This window comes from Pleurodeles waltl, chromosome 10 (genome assembly GCF_031143425.1).
Source record: "Pleurodeles waltl isolate 20211129_DDA chromosome 10, aPleWal1.hap1.20221129, whole genome shotgun sequence".
NCBI classification, from domain to species: domain Eukaryota; kingdom Metazoa; phylum Chordata; class Amphibia; order Caudata; family Salamandridae; genus Pleurodeles; species Pleurodeles waltl.
Genome location: NC_090449.1, coordinates 846,053,172 through 846,060,423, shown reverse-complemented (window position 1 = coordinate 846,060,423; position 7,252 = coordinate 846,053,172).

The window sequence follows — 7,252 nt, the reverse complement described above, 5'->3', positions numbered from 1 at the left end:
ACACATGACCATACATTCTTGTTGGAATTTCTCATTGGTACTGCAAATACGTCTTGCTCTTAGTAGCTCACCATGTGGAATACTTTTAATCAGATTGGGTGGGTGGGCACTTCTCGCATACAACAGACTGTTACTTGCTGTCTCCTTCCTGTAGAGCCTAGTATGCACCAAGCCATTCTCTACACTAACTTTCACGTCTAAAAACTGAATAGACGTATTGCTGTGTTGCTCACTTAGCTTCAGATTGTATTCATTATCATATCAGGCTGCCACAAAGTTCAATGCTGATTCTACATCACATTTCCAGATGATAAAAATATCATCTATATACCGGCACCATAACATAACTCTATCCTCATAGTCTGATATACTAGATGACACTTGTTCCTCCCACCAACCCATAAAGAGGTTCGCGTAACTGGGAGCAAAACATGTACCCATAGCAGTCCTTTGAACTTGCCTGTATATTTGGTCATCAAACAAAAAGAAGTTATTCATGAGGCAATACCAAATCATGTCACAGATCATTTCAGTGTGCAATAGATGTGATATGGATCTTGCTCTTAGGTAATATCTAACTGCTGTGAGACCCAATTCGTGTTGGATGCATGTGGGAAGACTAGTAACATCCAATGTCAAAAGCAAGAAATCATCCTCCCATCCCAGGCCATCCATCATCCTTAAAAATTGTGAGTATCATTCACATAGGAAGGTAAACTTTCCACAAAAGGCCTGAGAAAGAAATCTATGTATCTTGAGGTATTTTCCAATAAAGACCCCATTGCTGACACAATCGGTCTACCAGGAGGGTTTAGTTTATCTTTATGCAACTTGAGAAAGAGATATAACACTGGAATTCCAGGGTAGTCACATTTGAGAAATTGGTATTCCTCCCACTCCAATAAACCTTTGTCCCTCCAGTCAGCCAATAGCCCATAATAATGTACATTGGACATTTTCAATTCCAAATGATTGGCATGAGTGTAGCAACTAGAATCACTTAGCTGGCGTTCTCCTTCACTTAAATAATGATTCTTATTCAGGACAATTACATTGCCCCCCTTATCTGACTCACGGATGGCAATACTGGAGTCATTCTTTAGGCTATCCAAAGCCACTTTCTGTTTGATAGTAAGATTATCATACTTCACATTTTTATAACCATATCTCATTTTCTTACATTGGTTAATCATATCTTTTTCAAATACTTGAATAGCATCGCTCTGAACAGCTAGCAGAAAGATAGATTTAGGTTTAAACGGACTGGGACATGATGTATCTGTCTCAATACCCAAATTGTCTGAGTTCACAAATGGATCATCATGCGCATTGGTGTCAGAATCCAACACTGATAATGCATGTAGTAGATCTATATCTGAAATACATAGTTTACTGATCTTGTTAGTTTTTTCCAAAACAGTTTCTCGCACCGTTTTATTTTTATACCATTTTTTCAGTTTTAATTTTCTTACAAAATGGAAGAGATCTATCCGAGTCTGAACATAATCAAAACTGTTGAAAGGGCAGAAGGATAATCCTAGGGTTAGGATACTTTCCTCCTCCTGAGTTAAAACTCTATTTGACAAGTTTACCACTGTCATTAGGGAGCTTTGCGTGCTCTAGTGGTCATCCCTGTTCCTGGAGGTCCTTCTTTTCTTTCTCCGTACTTTCGCTGCACGATTCCTCTTCCTCTGCCTCTCTGACCTCGTCCCCTGCCTCTGGGTTGGAAATCCTTCCTTTGTTCTGTCCTTCCTTGATTTAAGAGGCGGAATTGTTTAAAAAAATTAGATCTGCTGACACTGGTATCCACATCCATATTTTTGCCTAAAGGATTTTCAGATGTATCAGAAAGACTGCTATCAGACACATCACTTTCTTCCGGTAATCTCAATCTAATATCCGATACTCCAGTGTTGTTCGACAATAAAGGTTCCTTGTAGTCCTCCGTATACATGTGGTCATATTTGCGGTGGAAGGTTAGGATCCTTCCTGATTGATAGTCTTTGAAGTCCTGTATATATTTCCTCTGTTTCTTCATAGTGATCTCTTCTTCAAATTTGGAGAGTTTGTTATCCAGGTTGCCCTTTACTTCATCAAAGGCATTCTGTGAAACTAGTGTAAGAATCAACTTAGTGGTTTTATCAATCTCTTCCAATAATCTCTCTCGTTCCTTGGAAGCATATTTTATCAAAATCTTCATCATATTGATCGAGCTAACTTTAGAGTTTTCAGCCCATTCATCCAATAGTTCCGGATCGGGGTCCACATATGAAGGAATTGTATAAATACGTAAACCCCTGGGAACACGTTCAGCCTCAATATATTGCGGGAGAGATTCAGGGCCATATTTATACTTTTTGACGCAAAACTGCGCTAACGCAGTTTTGCGTCAAAAAAATTAGCGCCGGCTAACGCCATTCTGAAGCACCATGCGGGCGCCGTATTTAATCAATGACAGGAGTCATGCCCCCTTGCCCAATGGCCATGCCCAGGGGACTTCTGTCCCCTGGGCATGGTCTTTGGGCATAGTGGCATGTAGGGGGGCACAAATCAGGCCCCCCTATGCCACCAAAATTCTTTTTTAAATCACTTACCTGAACTTACCTTAATGTCCCTGGGATGGGTCCCTCCATCCTTAGGCGTCCTCCTGGGGTGGGCAAGGGTGACAGGGGGGGTCCCTGGGGGCATGGGAGGGCACCTCCCTTAACGCCTGCCCTGAGCAGGCGCTAAAAAACGGCGCAAAAGCGGCCGTACGTCATTTTTTTTGACCCGCCCACTCCCGGGCGTGAATTTTGCCCGGGAGTGTAAATACGGCGCACATGCCTCGGAGTCAATTTTTTAGACGGGAACGCCTACCTTGCATATCATTAACGCAAAGTAGGTGTCCACGCTAAAAAATTACGCAAACTCCATGGACTTTGGCGCTAGACGCGTCTAACGCCAAAGTATAAATATGGAGTTAGTTTTGCGTCGGAATTGCGTCAAAATAAACGATGCAATTCCGGCGCAAACAGAGTATAAATATGCCCCTCAATCTCCCACCACTTAGAAAGTTCTTTCCTCATCAATTTCTCCAATTTGTCATACATAAATTGTAGTTGTAACCCAGAACTTACAGTGGATCCTCCCTGTTGTGTACCTCCATCCCGAGCCTGTTGGATGAAGAAAAGTTTCCTAGACATTTCTTTCCTTCGAACTTCTAATGAGGAACCCATTACTGGAAAAGCTTTCCAAGTCCTAAATACTGCAACCGTCCCAATGTGGGTACAACTTCAAATATAATAATCAGAAGGCCCACTCTACACCACACATTGTCCAATTTAGAAATAATGAAGAACAAAGTCACAAAGCCAGATATAATAAGGCTTGCTCACAATATCCAAATAACAAAATACCAATATATCAGTCATGGGAGGATCACTCCAGACAAAATTCCACTGTACCGAAGTATTATGTCATATCGTTGTCGGAGTTACTCCTGTACTGTTAAAGTGCCAGCCCTGAATATAATTGCCAGTTAGAACGTAAATCAAAATTAAAAAAATATTCACTGGTTTAGTTACCCCTGTTTGTTGCTACGATACTTTCACACATCCGTCAACGTGAGCAATCCCTTCCAATGATTAACTCACTGCCACCGCTCCGTCACAAACCGCAAAGACGGTGGAAAATCCTCGCGTCTGTTGTTCAAAGAGGTTTATCCGCTCCACGATCTATATTAGGCAGCCGCACATTCCAACGTGCCTGATGGCACACCGCGATCTAAATAAAAAGCTTGCGGTCTCGCTGACTTTGAAGAAAACTCCCTCGCGGTTAGGGAGCAAACGGAGCTGAACTCAAGACGGCATTGGTAAAATTGCAATGCCGCGCCAATGCCGATCACACTGCCTTTGAAGAAAACTCCCTCACAATTAGGGAGCAAGCGGAGCTGAGCACAAGACGGTGTCTGCAAAAGTATAATGCCGTCCTGGTGCCGGGCCCCATGTTCCACAACCGCCGATGCTCACCAGATGGCAGACAATGTTGTAATTCCTCCTCACCAATTGTACTGGCAAAAATTATGTAGCATTCATTTCACGGGCAAAAGCACTCCTTGCAGACAATATGTGGGAGCCTCTGACAGTAAATAAAATGTCCAACAAAAAACCCGAAGTATCGAGGCTCAAATGTAGCGGTCTTGACATGGGAACGGGAATCCCATTAACATGCTACACGTATTTTCTTATCCGGTATAAAGAAAAAGTCAAGACACAAGAGAACAGTTGCACAAATATATTAACAGAAACGGTCTTCCTCCCAACGCGTTTCAGCCGTAGCCTTGTTCACGGATGGGGGAAAGTAGCATACACCAAAATTAAATACCCAAAACTAAACATGAAAAAAGGACTCAATTACAATCAGTATATATGTTAGTTTGAAAACGGTGGGTGCCATCTTGTAATGGTTTGTGGAACAGTAATCACTTAAACCTCCTATTAAACAAACACATAATCTTCTTTTAAATTATAAAGCAAATATCTCATGTAATATAAATTTCTTGTATGCTATACATTATATATATTTAGGATCCAATTATACTGAAAACTTCAAAATATATTGTTTTATCTTTCCAGTAATAATTGAATCCAAATAAATACCAAGTCAATGTAATCAACATACCATATTATTTCAGTGCCCCACCTAAATATATACATAGAGTCAAACAAACAGTGGCAACGCGTTTCAACACCACAATGCATTGCCACTGTTTGTTTTTGGAAATGCTTTAACATTTTGTTTAAATAAAGCCTTATGGTTGAGGAGTGAACATATTGGATGCGACTTTCTTTCTTTTTTGCCATTTAATATAGTGGCAAAAATAACTCTTTTTAGTATTTACAATGGGTTCCACTACCGTTCTGTTGCACCAGCCTTGTTTGGTGGATGTAGCCAGTATTAGTGGATTGTTTTTCTGTTATTATACTATTTCCAGCTCCCGCCGCCATATTTAACTTGTGCCATTATTATTTTCATGATTTTTGTTGGAATGCATCCATTATTCCCCCTTTACTCTTTTTTGCCTTTCTAATATGGCTCCCACGCTTTATGCTTATTTGCTGTGAGCGTTCGAAGACTCAGCATGTGATCGCGTTCAGTGGAGTTTCTCCCTACGTCGCGCTGGACTGCCATGGCCAGTGGCGTGAGGAAAGACGTTTTTGTGCCGTCCTCAGGAGAGGTGTAAACACAGCATATTATTGTGAAATGCCGGCTGACGGGAGCGCTACCTCTGACTGACCGGGCCTCTCACTTAACCGGGGACAAAGACGTGTCTGATTCAAGATTGCAGATGGGACAGCTGCTTTTGTGGGTGACTCGATTTCTTTTGTTTCGGCTCTGTTTTAACTCGGCTTAACGACGTGGATGTCTACTTTGGAAGCATAGTCGGAGCGTTTGTTGGGAGCGTGTACAGATTGTATTTATGGACCTTTCTCTGCATTATTATTTCGTGTGCAGGGATAACTAAAGGCTGTGAGATTTTCTCTTCTTTTTCCTTTTTTCTTTTTGATGACTTTCATTATGTTTGGGGACTTTTTGTTTTTGCATTCTTTGGCATATTGACTTTGACATCCATAGACTTTTGGTGTCAAATAACGGCAGAGGCGTCACTACTTTATTTCTAGTAGTGAAATATGTTATTTTAACTCCTCATAGGTACATTTTATATGTGTTTATCATATTTTATTGTCTTTCCCTTTTGCATTTTGATCACTATTATATATTTTGTATTTTTTACTTTTCTTTTTCTTTTTTGAGAGTGGCTCATTTTTGGTTCCTCAATATGAGTAACATTCGCCAGAAGCATTTGGAAGCTGCAAAGTACTTATTTGATGAAAGTAGTTATATTTCCACGAGTGGCTTGATGATGTCAACTGATGGGGCTGAACTAATAGTTAGGACAATTAAACAACAATTAACGAACTATGAGAAACTGATGAAAAAGGAAATCAGCAAGAGTTGGGAAGTAATTTCGTTGGAGAATTATCTTGAAGTGGGCAGGGTTCCAAGGGGTTTGAGGATTCTTATTACCCCTACTTATCAAAACCCTAATCCCAAATTGTTGGAGGACTGGTCAAAAGTAATGGCAGAGACTTGTCTGTCGATGCTGAAATTGTTGGTCAAATATGCCTCACAGGATTTAGAACAGGTGACTGCAGAACTAACCAAATTGAAAGAAATCTTGGACAAACATCCAGAACAAGAGCTTATAAAGAACTTCTTGTCTGCGATGGACAAGAGGTTGGAACAATATGAAGAGGAGATTAAACAGAGGAAGAAACATAATTTTCTATGAGATAGGCAAGATTATGCCCAAGGGAGAATTCTGACTTTTGGGCGTAGATTTGATGAAGTAATTAAGCAATATAAGCAGATTGGATCTCTGAGGCAACAAGAATTGGTTACATCTGAGTCTGGCTCTGACAATTACTCGTCGGATTATGATGATACTCAGGCAGCATCTGCTAAAGATTCTGTTTCTTTCACTTCATTGGAAGAATAACGTTTTTTACAAAGAAATCAGACTGGTCGGGCCAGCCACCAAGAGGAAGAGGAGAAAACAGCGTAGAAGAACAAGAACACGCAGGGGTAACTGGAAGTGCCAAAGGCATGACAACACGAGGAAGATTTGTGAGGCAAACCAAGAAGAAATGATTAGGAAGGATTCCCCAACAGTTATCAATTTATCTGAACATCAATTAACTCCGGCTGAGTGTTCTCTTTTGGAATTGGGTTTATCTTTTTGTCCCACGGCTGATTTTGATTTCTGTCAGACCAGAATTGATCTATTTCTCTTTGTACGTAAATTAAAACTCAGAAAATTATTTTTACAGCAAGCAAAAAAGACAGATGTTATAGACTCAAACATGATTTCACTCACAACTACTCCCATAACTCCTGAATTGACATTGAGTGATGTAGATGGCCTTCTAGCTTTGGCCAGTTTGGCCGGGATGGGTCCTTTGGATTTGAATGAACGTGAATTTCTTGAATCTATGGGCAAAGAACTGGGCAGACCTCAGTTCACGCATTTTAAGCTAAAATCTAGGTTTTATTCCATCCACGACTCATGATTCTATTGACACATTTCATGAAATTGTAATTTGAGATTTGTTTCAGATGTGGCACACTTTTAAACAGTGAATCGAATCTTAAGTCTGAACAAAGGAAAGCTTTGAAGAGTTTAATTGATGACCATAATATTGTGATTAAACCC